Source organism: Haematobia irritans, chromosome 4 (genome assembly GCF_050003625.1).
Source record: "Haematobia irritans isolate KBUSLIRL chromosome 4, ASM5000362v1, whole genome shotgun sequence".
Lineage (NCBI taxonomy): Eukaryota > Metazoa > Arthropoda > Insecta > Diptera > Muscidae > Haematobia > Haematobia irritans.
Genome location: NC_134400.1, coordinates 18,235,610 through 18,252,740, shown reverse-complemented (window position 1 = coordinate 18,252,740; position 17,131 = coordinate 18,235,610). Strand labels below are relative to the sequence as shown.

The following is a 17,131-nucleotide window of genomic DNA, read 5'->3' as shown; positions in this document are numbered from 1 at the left end:
TTCCAAAATTTTATTTCTATAGAATATTTTATCATAATTTTAAATTTTGTCAAAATTTTATTTCTATAGAAAATTTTGTAAAAATGTTATTTCTATTGAAAATTTTGTCAAAATTTGAATTATATAGAAAATTTGGCCAAAATTTTATTTCTATGAAAAAATATGGTCAAAATTTGAATTCTATAGAAAATTTTCTCAATTTTTTTCTATAGAAAATTTTGCAAACTCTTATTTCTCTAAAAAGTTTTGTCAAAATTTAAATTCTAGAGAAAATTTGGTGAAACTGTTTTTTTTTCTACAGAAAATGCCGTCGAAATTTGCTATATATAGAAAATTTTGTCAAAATCTTATTTCTATAGAAAATTTTTGGTAAAACTTTATTTCCGTAGGAAATTTTGTCAAAATTTTATTTCTACAGAAAATTTTGTTAAACTTCAATTTAAATAGAAAAGTTTTCCAAAATTTTATTTCTATAGAAAATTTTGTCAAAATTTTATTTCTATAGAATATTTTATCATAATTTTAAATTTTGTCAAAATTTTATATCTATAGAAAATTTTGTCAAAATGTTATTTCTATTGAAAATTTTGTCAAAATTTGAATTATATAGAAAATTTTGCCAAAATTTTATTTCTATGAAAAAATATAGTCAAAATTTGAATTCTATAGAAAATTTTGTCAAAATTTCCTTTCTATAGAAAATTTTCTCATTTTTTTCTATAGAAAATTTTCCAAAATTTTATTTCTATAAAAATTCTATAGAAAATTAAAATTCTATATTGTTTTTTCTATAGTAAATTCCGTCAAAATTTCTATAGAAAATTATGTCAAAATTTTACTTCTATAGAAAATTTTGTCAAAGTTTATTTCTATAGAAAATTATGTCAAAATTTTACTTCTATAGAAAATTTTGCTAACATTTTATTTCTATAGAAAATTTTGTTAAACTTCAATTTAAATAGAAAATTTTCCCAAAATTTTTTCTCTATAGAAAATTTTGTCAAAATTTTATTTCTATAGAATATTTTATCATAATTTTAAAATTTGTCAAAATTTTATTTCTATCGAAAATATTCTCACAATTTTATTTCTATAGAAAACTTTGTCAAAAATTTATTTCTATAGAAACTTTTGTCAAAATTTTGTTTCTATAGAAAAATTTTTTAAACTTCAATTTAAATAGAAAATTTTACTAAAATTTTATTTCTATAGAAAATTTTGTTAAACTTCAATTTAAATAGAAAATTTTCCCAAAATTTTTTCTTTATAGAAAATTTTGTCAAAATTTTATTTCTATAGAATATTTTATCATAATTTTAAAATTTGTCAAAATTTTATTTGTATAACAAATTTTGTCAAAATGTTATTTCTATTGAAAATTTTTTCAAATTTGAATTATGTAGAAAATTTTGCCAAAATTTTATTTCTATGAAAAAATATGGTCAAAATTTGAATTCTAAAGAAAATTTTGTCAAAATTTTATTTCTATAGAAAATTTTCTCAATTTTTTTTCTATAGAAAATTTTGCAAAATCTTATTTCTATAAAAAATTTTGGCAAAATCTAAATTCTATAGAAAATTTGGTAAAACTGTTTTTTTTTTTATAGAAAATTCCGTCGAAATTTGCTATATATAGAAAATTTAGTGAAACTTTTTTCTCTATAGAAAATTTTGTCAAAATTTTATTTCTGTAGAAAATTTTGTCAAAATTTTATTTCAATAGAAAATTTTTGTCAAAATTTTATTTCTATATAAAATATTGTCAAAAACTTTTTTTCTATAGAAAATTTTTCCAAGATTTTATTTTTATAGAAAATTCCGTCGAAATTTTCTTTATATAGAAAATTGTGTTAAAATTTTATTTCTATAGAATATATTCTCAAAATTCAATAGAAATTTTTATACCCACCACCATAGAATGGTGATGGGGGTATAATAAGTTTGTCATTCCGTTTGTAACACATCGATTTCCGATTATATAAAGTATATATATTCTTGATCAGGGAGAAATTCTAAGACGATATATGCATGTCCGTAGGTCTGTCTGTCTGTCTGTTGTAATCACGCCGCAGCTTTCAATAATGGCGCTTTCGTCTTGAAATTTGGCACAGATTGGTTTTTTGTTTGCAGGCAGGTCAACTTCGAAGATGGGCTATATTGGTTCAAGTTTTTATATAGTCCCCATATAAACCGACCTCCCGTTTTGGGGTCTTGGACTTATAAAAACCGTAGTTTTTATCCAGTTTCTCTGAAATTGGAAATCTAGAGGTATTTTAGGACCATAAAAAGGTGTACAGAAAATGGGGCCTATCGGTCCATGTTTTGATATAGCCCCCATATAGACCCCCCATATAGAAACTGTATTTACTATCCGATTTGCCTGAAATTGAAAATCTAGAAGTATTTTAGAACCACAAAAGGGTGTGTCGAAAATGGGGTGTATCGGTCCATGTGATGATATAGCCCCCATATTGACCGATCTCCCGATTTTACTTCTTCGGCTTCTAGAAACTGTATTTACTATCCGATTTGAAATCTAGAGGTATTCTACGACCAAAAATAGGTGTGGCGAAAATGGGGCTTTTGGCATAGCCCCCATATAGACCGATTTGCCGATTTTACTTATTGGGCTTATAGAATCTGTAGTTATTATACAATTTGCCTGAAATTGGAAATCTACAGGTATTCTAGGATCACGAATAGGTGTGGCAAAAATGGGGCGTATCGGTCCATCTTTTGGTATAGCCCCCATTTAGACCGATTTCCCGATTTTACTTCTTTTGCATCTAGAAACTGTATTTACTATCTGATTTGCCTGAAATTGAAAATTTAGAGGTATTGTAGGACCATAAATTGATGTGTCGCAAATGGAGTGTATGCGGTCGATGTTTTGGTGTAGCCCCCATATAGACCGATCTCCCGACTTTACTCCTTGGGCTTCTAAAATCCGTAGTTTTTAATCCAATTTGCCTGAAATTGGAACTCTAGAGGTATTTTCGGACCATCAAAAGGTGTGTCGAAAATGGTGCTTATCGGTCCATGTTTGGGTATAGCCCCCATATAGACTGATCTCCCGACTATACTTCTTGGGCTTATAGAATTCGTAGTTTTTACGCAATTTGTCTGAAATTGGAATTCTAGAGGTATTTGAGGAACATTAAGAGGTGTGTCGAAAATGATGAGTATTGGTCCATATTTTGGTATATCCCCCATATAGACCTACCTCCCGAATTTATTTCTAGGACTTCTAGAATCCGGCTGACCTCAAAAAGTTTAGCTGAATATGGTGTGTGTCGATCCATGTTTTGGTATAGCCACCACCGATCTTCCGATTTAACTCCTTGGGCTTCTAGAAACCGTAGTTGTTATCCGATTTGCTCGAAAATGTAAATATACTGGTATTGTATTTTATTTTTACCAGTCCATTTGGTAAGGCATCGATATAGACCCATTTCACGATATGTTTATGATTTCTCTACAACTCAAACAAAATTTATTCTTATAAATCCAGAATCTGATCTACTCTACATAGGTTGAATCTGTAAATTTATCTTCGGGAAAAGTACTGGATGAACTCATTTGCTTGGCAGAATATTTATCATCAAACCCCCTGAAATTCTATATATTATCAACTAACCCGCTACGACGAAGAGTTTTCAAAGTAAAATATTAGGTTAGGTTAGGTTAGGTGGCAGCCCGATGTATCAGACTGACTTAGACTATTCAGTCCATTGTGATACCACATTGGTGAACTTCTCTCTTATCACTGAGTGCTGCCCGATTCCACGTTAAGCTCAATGACAAGGGACCTCCTTTTTATAGCCGAGTCCGAACGGCGTTCCACATTGCAGTGAAACCACTTAGAGAAGCTTTGAAACCCTCAGAAATGTCACCAGCATTACTGAGGTGGGATAATCCACCGCTGAAAAACTTTTTGCTGTTCGGTCGAAGCAGGAATCGAATGGTATATGCAAGGCAGGCATGCTAACCATTGCACCACGGTGGCTCCCAAGTAAACTAATATATTTGATTCATGTTGGTGGGTATTTAAGATTCGGCCCGGCCGAACTTACTGTTGTATATACTTGTTTTCTATTTTTTTTTTTTGTTTTTTGTTTTGTATAGAACTTTTTGTAAAAATTTTATTTCTATAGAAAAATTTGTCAACATTGTATTTCTATAGATATTTTTATCAAAATTTTATTTCTATAGAAAATGTTGTCAACATTTTATTTCTACACAAAATTTTATCAAAATTTTATTTCTATAGACAATTTTGTCAAAATTTTATATCTATAAAAAATTTTGACAAAATTTTATTTCTGGAAGAAATTTTGTCGAAATGTTATCTCTATATTTTTTTTTTTTAAATTTTATTTCTAGAAAAAATTTTGTCAAAAGTTTATTTCTAGTAGAAATTTGTGAAGTAGCACTGGTTGAAGAGAAATGTTTTACAAAATCTCCAGTAAACTAACTACCACTTTGGATAGCATTTTATTTACTTCGTCTTGTCCAATTTAATCTACTCTTAATGTCAGATTATATTATTTTACATTAATTCAATTCAAAATTACCTGTTTTCTTAAAATAGAAGAAAAACTAAGACATTGAGTATTTGGCTTAATAATTATTAAAACCTTTTAACATGGAGAGGAGAAGAACAAAAAACTCAAAGCAGCATTACTTAAAACTTAAAAGGTTGTTTTTTTTTTATTTTGAAAAGTATTTGGTAATCGTTTACGACTTTTCTACGGAGTTTAATGTCCTTCTTTCAGTTTACAAAATTAAATATAATTATTATTTTAAATGTGTACGAGGACACAGAAAGAGAGAGAGAGAGAAGGAGAAAACGCGTGAGGTAGTGTTGCCAGGTGATTTCTGAAACTTTTCGCAAGTATTAAAAAAAAAAAAAAAAAATATTCTAATTTTTTTTTATAGGTTCAACATTTTGGGCAAAAAAGATCTTGTAGTGATACACTGTAAAAATTCCCTTTTAAAATAATAAATGATTTAAATATAATACAACTAAAAATTCAGTTTAGAAAGTACAAAAATAAAATTCAGTAAATACATACATTATTCGCCAAAAGGGTCTAAATTTAAAATTATGACACCCATTCGTTAGGGCATATTTAACTTTTAAAATGTTTCTCAATGTCCGTTCAACAGAAGCATTTAAAAAGGGTAGCGAAAATAATGCTAAGGCATAGTTGCTAACGTTTAGGAACTTTAATTGACTTCCCGCATCTTTTTTTTCTTCAAATTCATTCCAGCATTGTTCCGAATAGGGTTGAGAATTATTCAACTTTATTTCGTTACGCCTAAAAATCCCCTTAAATAAATGATACCCCTAAAAGTGAAAAAAAAACCCGATCTGGCAACACTGAAGTGAAGGTAAGAACGTAAACAACAGATGTATACAAAAGTAAATAATGAACCTACAACAACAACAACAACAACCAAACGAACCAACTTAATAAGGACTATGCCCAGAAAAGTTAATGAAGCATTGAACGGAATTTAATCTTTACACAAGCATACAAGCAAGAGCACACACACATACACAGGCGGCAAAAGTTTCTCACCAATTTGCTACATACACCAACAAAAGTTTTCGTGTTATGTATATATATACTTATGTTTTAAGGATTTATATATCTTTTACAATAGAAGTGTTTTTGATAAATGTAAGAAAACCCAAAATATATATCCACAATCGTCTATCATATAATGTGCTACACCAAAACTATACCAACAAAAATTTTAATTGGAAGTCATTGGTAAAATTTTATTTCTATAGAGAAATTTGTCAAATTTTTATTTCCCTAGAAAATTTTGTCAACATTTTATTTCTATAGAAAATTTTCTAAAAATCTTATTTTTGTAGAAATTTTACCAAAATTTTATATATATATAGAAAATTTTGTCGAAATTTTATTTCCATAGAAAATTTTTGCAAAATTTTATTTCTATAGAAAATTTTGTCTAAATTTTATTTCTATAGAAAAATTTTTGTCAAAATTTATAGAAAATTTTGCAAAATTTTTATTTCTATACAAAATTTTGTCAAAATTTTATTTCATAGAAAATTTTGTCAAAAATTTTTTTTTCTATAGAAAATTTTGTCAAAATTTTATGTCTATAGAAAATTTTGTCAAAATTTTATTTCTATGGAAAATTTTGTTAAAATTTTATTTATTTAATTTAATTATTTAAAACTATACTAAACTTATAGTAAATATAAGATGAGTATGGGAAAAAAAGATAAGGGGAAGCTTTAGCAACTGAGGCCATCAGCTAGGTTTTATTTATATAGAAAATTTTGTAAAGATTTTATTTATATAGAAAATTTTTGTCAAAATTTTATTTCAATAGAAAATTTTGTCGAAAATTTTATTTCTATAGAAAATTTTGTCAAAATTTAATTTCAATAGAAAATTTTGTCGAAAATTTTATTTCTATAGAAAATTTCGTTAAAATTATTTTTCTATAGAAAATTTTGTCAAAATTTTATTTCTGTAGAAATTTTTTTTAAAATTTTATTTCCATATTTCGCAAAATTTTATTTTTATAGAAAGTTTAGCCAAGATTTAATTTCTACAGAAAATTTTGTAAAATTTTTATTTCTATAGAAAATTTAGTCAAAATTTTATTTCTTAGAAAATTTTGTCAAAATTTTATTTATATAAAAAATTTTGTCAAAATTTTATTTATATAGAAAATTTTGTAAAAATTTTATTTATATAGAAAGTTTTTGTCAAAATTCTATTTCAATAGAAAATTTTGTCAAAAATTTTATTTCTATAGAAAATTTTGTCAAAATTTTATTTCTATAGAAAATTTTGTCAAAATTTTATTTCTGTAGAAAATTTTGTTAAAATTTTATTTCGATATAAAATTTGCCAAAATTTTATTTCTATAGAAAGTTTAGCCAAGATTTTTTTTCTACAGAAAATTTTGTCAACATTTTATTTCTATAGAAAATTTTGTTAAAATTTTATTTCTATAGAAAATTTTGTCAAAATTTTATTTCTATAGAAAATTTTGTCAAAATGTTATTTCTATAGAAAAATTTTGTCAAAATTTTATTTCTATAGAAAATTTTGACAAAATTTTATTTCTATAGAAAATTTTGTCAAAATTTTATTTCTATAGAAAAATTTTGTCAAAATTTTATTTCTATAGAAAATTTTGTCAAAATTTTATTTCTATAGAAAATTTTGTCAAAATTTTATTTCTATAGAACAATTTTGTCAAAATTTATAGAAAATTTTGTAACATTTTTATTTCTATAGAAAATTTTTTTTCAAAATTTTATTTCAATAGAAAATTTTGTCAAAATTTTATTTCTATAGAAAATTTTGTCTAAATTTTATTTCTATAGAAAAATTTTGACAAAATTTATCGAAAATTTTGTAAAATCTTTATTTCTATAGAAAAATTTTGTCGAAATTTTATTTCTATAGAAAATTTTATCAAAATTTTATTTCTATAGAAAATTTTGTCAAAATTTTATTTCTATAGAAAAATTTTGTCAAAATTTTATTTCCCTAGAAAATTTTGTCAAAATTTTATTTCTATAGAAAATGTTGTCAAAATTTTATTTCCCTAGAAAATTTTGTCAACATTTTATTTCTATAGAAAATTTTGTCAAAATTTTATTTCTATAGAAAATTTTGTCAACATTTTTATTTCAATAGAACATTTTGTCTAAATTTTATTTGTATAGAAAATTTTGTCAAAATTTTATTTCTATAGAAAATTTTGTCAAAATTTTATTTCTATAGAAAATTTTTGTCAAAATTTATAAAAAATTTGTTTTATTTCTTGTTTATTTCTATAGAAATTTTTGTCAAATTTTATTTCTATAGAAAATTTTGTCAAGATTTTATTTCTTTTTTTTCTGAATGATTATCGTTAACCTTTTTATTTATCTTTAAGAATTATTTTTCATAGTTTCGGCTATAGGTCGATTTAAAAACATAGATATTTCGGTTGACTTCGTCAAAACCGTTTTCAAGGATTTGTTCTGGTGTACACAGCTTCACACTCTGTTTTAAAATTTTATTTCTATAGAAAATTTGCCAAAATTTTATTTCTTAGAAAATTTTGTCAAAATTTTATTTATTTAAAAAATTTTGTCAAAATTTTATTTATATAGAAAATTTTGTAAAAATTTTATTTATATAGTAAATTTTTGTCAAAATTTTAGTTCAATAGAAAATTTTGTCAAAATTTTATTTCTATAGAAAATTTTGTCAAATTTTTTTCTGTAGAAAATTTTGTTAAAATTTTATTTCCATAGAAAATTTTTGCAAAATTTTATTTTTATAGAATGTTTAGCCAAGAATTTTGTCAAAATTTTATTTTTATAGAAAATTTTTGCACAATTTTATTTCTATGGAAAATTTTTGCAAAATATTATTTCTATAGAATTGTTTTTCTAAACTTTATTTCATTATTGTTGATTTTGATTTTAGCTCAAAACTATGTATTGACTAAACTACAAGTGTAGCTTAATCAACAGAGGAAAAGAATGCTTGTCAAATTTATTTATAGACTGCAAAATGGTTGGGTGGACGCTCGTTTCGGAATTACCACATTCCTCATCAGCATCCTATACTTGCAGCAAAACTATCAACCAATTATCAGAATAAATTCTGATAGTTTTTTTATTTAAGTATAAGAAAATGACCTAAACTGAATTCTTAAAATTTTTCCTATTTTCCAAACAAAAAAATCTTCTATTTCGATATTTCCCCTACACAGAAACAAACTATCAGCAAAAATTTCCATATAAAAATTTTAGTTGAACTAAAAAAAAATTAAATTGATGTGACAATTTTTTTAACTAAAATAAAAATCAGTTACAAAAATTAATTGTATCAATTAATTGAATACAAAAATATTTTTTTCTCTGTGTATTTTAAATCTCAACTCAAGTTTTGTTATTATTGATTTTGCTTTTCACCATTCAAAACAATTTGGGACCAAAATGATTATGATCTAAAAATAAACGTGCGAGAACAAACACTCTATGCCTATTGCCATTGTCTAGCAGACATTTGGGGATTTGCCTAAACGATTTTCTTTAAGGAGTTTTTGAATCACTTCCCACATAAAATCCTTTACACATGTCGAATATTTAGAATAGCTACGCACGCAAACACACATATACCCCACACAACGAAATTCTTACGTTTCCCACCAGCCCCCCATTTGTAGGAATTTAAAGATTTCAGCTTAGCAACCTTTTTAGAAAATATACATAGATATGATTACATAGTCGTAGTTTATGCAACGACATACAGGCAAACAGATGGAAATTTTCAAATTGTCAATTTTGTTCATTTGATTCATTACCCTGGTGGCTTTGTTTGGAAATATAATTAATTTCGGGTGATTGTTTCAACTTTTTTTCAGGGATGAAAAATAGATGGAGATTTATGGTAAATAAAAGTGAGTGTTACGAAAGTCGTCTGATAAAGAATTTGCCTAGAACACATTTCGGAAAAGTGGAAATTTAGTTTTTCAATATAGTCTCCTTTAAAGTAGATTTTGAAGTATACTTTCAGGCGACACGTGCAACAAAATCTTCTATAGAAATAAAATTTTGATAACATTTGCTATAGAAATAAAATGCTGGGAAAATTTTCTATAGAAATAAAGTTTTGATAATATATATATTCTATAGAAATAGCATTTTGACAAAATTTTCTATAGAAATAAAATTTTGACAAAATTTTCTATAGCACTAAAATTTTGACAATATTTCCTATAGAAATAAAATTGTGACAAAGTCTTCTATAGAAATAAAACGATGGCAAATCTTCTATAGAAATAAAATGTTGACTAAATTTTCTATAGAAATAAAATTTTGAGAAAAATTTTCTATAGAAATAAAATTTTGAGAAAAATTTTCTATAGAAATAAAATTTTGAGAAAAATTTTCTATAGAAATAATATCTTGGCAAAATTTTTAATAAAATGTATAATTTTGAGAAAATTATTATAGACAAAATTTTCTATAGAAATAAAATTTTGGGAAAAGAAGTTAATTCATGAGAAACTTTTATATAAGAAATAAAAGTTTGACAAAATTTTCTATGGAAATAAAATTAAAAAAAATCCTTACAAAATTTTCTATTGAAATAACAGTTTGAGGAATTTCTATAGAAAAAACTTATGAACCACTGCTGCTGTCGTTGGTACAGTATGCTGCCATATAGTCAGTTTGACTATAACAGGTTGGCTGACCGGGGACTTCTGGTGTGACACATAGATGGCGTCGCTAGTATTAAATGCATATTATTTTTATATAGTACCAACCTTCAAATTCGTGTCAAAATTTTACGTCTGTAAGTCAATTAGTTTGTGAGGTAGAGCGTCTTTTGTGAAGCAACTTTTGTTATTGTGAAAAAAATGGAAAAAAAGGAATTTCGTGTTTTGATGAAATACTATCTTCTGAAGGGGAAGCAAAAACTTGGCTTGGTGGAAGCAAAAACTTGGCTTGATAATGAGTTTCCGGACTCTGCCCCAGAAAAATCAACAATAATTGATTGGTACGGAAAATTCAAGCGTGGTGAAATGAGCACGGAGAACGGTGAATGCAGTGGACGCCCGAAAGAGGTGTTTACCGACGAAAACATAAAAAAAATCCACAAAATGATTTTGAATGACCGTAAAATGAAGTTGATCGAGATCGAGCAGAGGCCTTAAAGATATCAAAGGAACGTGTTGGTCATCAATATTTGGACATGCGGCAGCTCTGTGCAAAATGGTTACCGCGCGAGCTCACATTTGACCAAAAACAACAACGTGTTGATGATTCTGAGCGGTGTTTGCAGCTGTTAACTCGTAATACACCCGAGTTTTTACATCGATATGTGACAATGGATGAAACATGGCTCCATCACTACAATCCTGAATTCAATCGACAGTGGGCTGAGTGGACAGCGACCGGTGAACCGTCTCCGAATCGTGGAAAGACTCAAAAGTCCGCTGGCAAAGTAATGGCCTCTGTTTTTTTGGGATGCGCATGGAATAATTTTTATCGATTATTTTGAGAAGGGAAAAACCATCAACAGTGACTATTATATGACATTATTGGAGCGTTTGAAGATCGAAATCGCGGCAAAACGGTCCCATAGTTGTTCCACCAAGACAACGCACCGTGCCACAAGTCATTGAGAACGATGGCAAAAATTCATGAATTGGGCTTCGAATTGCTTCCCCACCCACCGTATTCTCCAGATCTGGCCCCCAGCGACTTTTTCTTGTTCTCAGACCTCAAAAGGATGCTCGCAGGGAAAAAATTTGGCTGCAATGAAGAGGTGATCGCCGAAACTGAGGCCTAAAGGGTGATACGGTCAAAATTTGGTCAATATAAACTTGACGCATTTCTTTCAATTTTGCATTTAAAAAACCTGAACACCCCTCATTTTGAAGGTGTGTGTGTGTGTGTGTAGAATGTTGCTCCTATTTTGATTTTGGAATTTACTCTTCAGTTGTCAAAATGCCGTCCAAGCAAGAAGAGCAGCGTATCAAAATTTTGCTCGCGCATCGCGAAAATCCGAGCTACTCGCACGCAAAGCTGGCAAAATCGCTAAAAGTTGCCAAATCAACCGTTACAAATGTAATTAAAGTGTTTGGGGAACGTTTGTCGACAGCCAGGAAGTCTGGATCGGGGGGAAATCGAAAACCGGAAGCCGCTGAGACGACAAAGAGAGTTGCCGGTAGTTTCAAGCGAAACCCTAACCTCTCTCTCCGAGATGCCGCAAATAAGCTGGGTGTATCGTCTACAACCGTGCATCGAGCCAAAAAACGAGCCGGACTATCGACTTACAAGAAGGTAGTGACTCCAAATCGCGATGATAAACAAAATACGACGGCCAAAGCGCGATCCCGGAGGCTGTACACGACGATGATGACGAAGTTTGACTGCGTGGTAATGGACGACGAAACCTACGTCAAAGCCAACTACACGCAGCTTCCGGGACAGGAGTTTTATACGGCAAAAGGAAGGGGAAAGGCAGCAGATATTTTCAAGCACATAAAACTATCAAAGTTCGCAAAGAAATATCTGGTTTGGCAAGCCATCTGTACCTGTGGCTTGAAAAGCAGCATTTTCATAGCTTCCGCGACTGTCAACCAAGAAATTTACGTGAAAGAGTGTTTGAATAAACATCTGCTGCCTTTCCTGAAGAAACACGGTTGTTCCGTACTGTTTTGGCCGGATTTGGCATCTTGCCATTACGGTAAAAAGGCCATGGAGTGGTACGCCGCCAACAACGTGCAGGTGGTTCCCAAGGACAAGGACCCTCCCAACACGCCAGAGCTCCGCCCAATTGAGAAATACTGGGCTACTGTTAAGCGGAACCTAAAGAAGACCAAAAAACTGCTAAGGACGAGCAGCAGTTCAAGGCAAACTGGCTTTCTGCGGCGAAGAAGGTGGACAAGGTGGCTGTACAAAATCTGATGGCAGGTGTCAAGCGTGAGGCCCGGCAATTCGGATTTGGAAAAGCGAAAGCCTAACTGAATATTTTTCCTGAATTTTATACTAATTGAACTTGAAAAAGAAATTTAATTTGATTTTTAAATAAACGATTTCACCGATTTACATGCGTTTTCCCTTGACCAAATTGTGACCGTATCACCCTTTATTTTGAGGCAAAAACGAAGGAGCACTACCAAAATGGTATCAAAAAATTGGAAGGTCGTTATAATCGTTGTATCGCTCTTGAAGGGAACTAACATATGTTGAATATTAAAAACGAATTTTGACAAAAAAATTTTCTATAGAATTAAAATTTTTAACAAAATTTTCATAGAAATAAAATTTTGGCAAAATGTTATATAAAAATACAATTTTGGGAAAATTTTCTATAGAAATAAAATTTTGACAAAATTTCTAAATTTCTCACTGAAACCGAAAAGTCGTGAATCTGGTTTTGACGAAATTTACTATAAAAATAAAATTTTGAAAAAATTTTCTTCACACAAAAAAAAATTTTTCTGATTCAATCACGAAATTAATTGATCCAATTAATTTTTTAATTGAAATGTCTTCAATCACGAAAATGATAGTATCAATCACAGTTTTAATTGGGCATAGAAAAAATTCTTGATTAAAATATTAATTGATGTCATTAGCAATTTTCAATTAATTTTTTAATTGATTCAATTAAAAATTTAATTGATTTTGAATGCAAACCCCAATTAATTTTTTTTTTAAGGTAACTATTTTCAATTACTTTCTGAATTGGTTTAGAGTTTTTATTTGGATTAAGAAATGTTCATCACTTTTTTTAACTGACTTAGTCTTCCGAATTTGATTAAAAAGTTAATTGTATCAATTAATTTTTTAATTAAAAATTTTAAAATTTTTAATCATTGACTTAATTAACTTTATGTTCTATCTTGATTAAAAAGTTAATTGTATCAATTAATTTATTAATTGAAAAAATAGTCAACTTCAATTAACTTTTTAATTGGAAATATTTTGGTGATATTTTTTTCTGTGTATAGAAATAAAATTTTGACAAAATTTTCTATAGAAATAAAATTTTGTCAAAATTTTCATAGAAATAAAATTTTGGCAAAATTTTCTATAGAAATAAAATTTTGACAAAATTTTCTATAGAAATAAAATTTTGACAAAATTTTCTATAGAAATAAAATTTTGACAAAATTTTCTATAGAAATAAAATTTTGACAAAATTTTCTATAGAAATACAATTCTGACAAAATTTTCTATAGAAATAAAATTTTGACAAAATTTTCTATAGAAATAAAATTTTGACAAAATTTTCATAGAAATAAAATTTTGGCAAAATTTTCTATAGAAATAAAACTTTGACAAAATTTTCTATAGAAATAAAAATTTGACCACATTTTTATAGAAATAAAATTTTGCAAAAATGTTCTATTCATATAAAATTTTGAGAAAATTCCTATACAAATCAAATTTTGAGAAAATGTGTATAGAAATAAAATTTTAAGCAAATTGTCTATGCAAATACAATTTTGACCACATTTTCTTTAGAAGTAGAATTTTTAAAAATGTTTCTATAGAAATAAAATCTTGACAAAATTTTCTACAGAAATAAAATTTTGAGAACATTTTCTACAGAAATAAAATTTTGAGAAAATTTTCTATAGAAATAAAAGTTTGACAAAATCTGCTATAGAAAAAAAATTTTGAGAAGATTTTCTATAGAAATAAAATTTTGAGGAAATAGCAATAATTTTTTGAGAAAACTTTCTATATAACTACAATATCGACCAAATTTTCTATAGAAATAAAATTTTGAGAATTTTTTTTTAGAAATAAAACTTTGACAAAATTTTCTATAGAAATAAAATTTTAACAAAATTTTCTATTGAAATAAAATGTAAACAAAATTTTTCTATAGAAAGAAAATGTCTATAGAAATTTAATTTTTGAGAAATTTCGCTATAGAAATAAAATTTTGAGAAAATTTTCTATAAAAATTGAATTTTGTCATTTTTATTTTAAAGACTTGAAATCTTTGTGCGTATGACAGCTTTGTGTTTCACTGTAGAATGTTGATGGGTGTATAATGTGTTTGCCATTCCGTTAACACTAAATGTCCATCTGTCTATTGTAATCATCAAATTAAACAAAAAAAAAAAAATAAAATAACTTTAAATCAATGATGCAAAATCTTCAAATCTAAATCCATAAATTCAATAACTCAATTAATTTAAATATTATTTTTTTTTAATCAAAATGTTTTTCTTTACATAGAGGAAAAATAACCTTACCTTAAATTTAATTAAAAACTGTTTTTGAAATTTTAATGAAAAACTTTTATGAAATTTTTTAAATCGTTTTTTTTTTGTTTGAAAGAAATTTGTCCTTATTATTATGTTAATTTTGTATCTAAAACTTTAAATTTCATAATCTTTCATATTGGATAAATTTTTTACTCTCTCTCCCTCTGTTTCTCTTTGTTTTTAATTTTGAAGGCAATTAAAATTTTCGATGTAGCATTTACTGACTTAATCTAGTTCAAGTATACTATATTACATATCTGACATGTAAATTAAACGCCATACTAAAAAAAAACTCCAGTTCCTGGGCACTCACCATGTTCTTGCCCATTTCATGTAACCACTATTTGTTTTAATTTTTTAGTTTAATTGGTATAAAATTTCAATTGAGTGGTAATCGATGTTTGCAGGCATAGAACATGACCCCAGCAAATAAATTGAAATGCTGCAATACAAAATTAAATTAAAAGTTATTATAGATGGGCTATCCACTTGCCCCATGAAGGTTGTTTAACCATAACCAACCGCTGTGAAAGAAGTGGACATTTTCATTATATACAGCATTGTTAAATGGCTTATATTGGCTTTGGCTTACATCCTTGTGTTATCAGATTCACACTGGCGTATCCGTTTTATTTCTATAGAAAATGTTGTCGAAAACAAATGTTTTGACAAAATTTTCCATAGAAATAAAATTTTGACAATATTTTCCATAGAAATAAAATTTTGAAAAAATTTTCTATGGAAATAAAATTTTGACAAAATTTTCTATAGAAATAAAGTTATGACTAAATTTTCTATAGAAATAAAATCCCAGCAAAAAATGGAGCACTATTTCAGCAGGATTGTAAGGGAAAGAGGCAAAACCAACTGCTTACAAAACAACCGAATTAGCGCTGATTTTTGTGCGCTTTAGAGCAGATTTTACATTGCGCTGATATAATTGGTTATTTTAATAGAAATATTGCTCAGAGGTGATATAAAATCTTGAGTATAGTATTGTTGGCGTGGAGGAAAACAGCACTACCTTTAATGCATCTATACTGCATGAATTGGTTGCAATAACGTAAACGAACTATCATAAACTAGTTTGATTACTCGTTTACTAACTTTTACTGCTGAAGTATTTTTTGCTGGGACGTTGACAAAATTTTCTATAGAAATAAAATTTTAACAAAGTTTTCTATAGAAATAAAATTTTGACCAAATTTTCAATAGAAATAAAATGTTGACAAAGTTTTCTATAGAAATAAAATTTTGCCAAAATTTTCAATAGACATAAAATGTTGACAAAGTTTTCTATAGAAATAAAATTTTGACAAAATATTCTATACAAATAAAATTTTGACAAAACTTTCAATAGAAATAAAATTTTACCAAAATTTTCTTTAGAGATAAAATTTTGACAACATTTTCTATAGAAATAAAATTTTGACAAAATTTTCTATAGAAATAAAATTTTGACAAATATTTCTATAAAAATAAAATGTTGACAAAATTTTCTATAGAAATACAATTTTGACAAAATTTTCCATAGAAATTTTATTTCTATAGAAAATTGTTACAAAATTTTGACAAACTTTTCTATAGAAATAAAATGTTGACAAAACTTCCAATAGAAAAAAAATGTACCAAAATTTTCTATAGAAATAAAATTTTGACAAAATATTCTATAGAAATAAAATTTTGACAAAATATTCTATACAAATAAAATTTTGACAAATTATTCTATAAAAATAAAATGTTGACAAAATTTTCTATAGAAATAAAATTTTGACAAAATTTTCTATAGAAATAAAATTTTGACAAATTTTTCTGTAGAAATAAAATTTTAACAAAATTTTCTATAGAAATAAAATTTTGACCAATTTTTTTATAGAAGTAGAGTTATGACAAAATTTTGCTTTAGAAATACATTTTGCAAAAATTTTCTATAGAAATAAAATTTTAACCAAATTTTCTATAGAGATAAAATTTTAACAAAATTTTCTAGAGATAAAAATTTGTATAGAAATAAAATGTTGACAAATTTTTTATAGAAATAAAGTTATGACAAAATTTTGCTATAGAAATTAAATTTTGGCAAGATTTTATACAGAAATAAAATTTTGACAAAATTTTCTATAGAAATAAAGTTATAACTAAATTTTCTAAAGAAATAAATTCCCAGCAAAAAATGGAGCACTATTTCAGCAAGATTGTAAGGGAGAGAGGCAGTACCAACTGCTTACAAAACAACCGAATTGGCGCTGATTTTATTTCTATAGAAAATTTATTTCTAAAACAAAATTTTGTCATAACTCTATTTCTTTAAACATTTTGGTCAAAATTTTAT

At 26.7% G+C, this 17,131-nt stretch overlaps 1 protein-coding gene across 1 annotated transcript in view; it reads left to right on the top strand.

Annotated features, from left to right (window-relative positions):
• The window catches only part of LOC142234280 (uncharacterized), an 86,609-nt gene that overhangs the window by 6,387 nt on the left and 63,091 nt on the right, over positions 1-17,131 (top strand). The window lies entirely within an intron of this gene.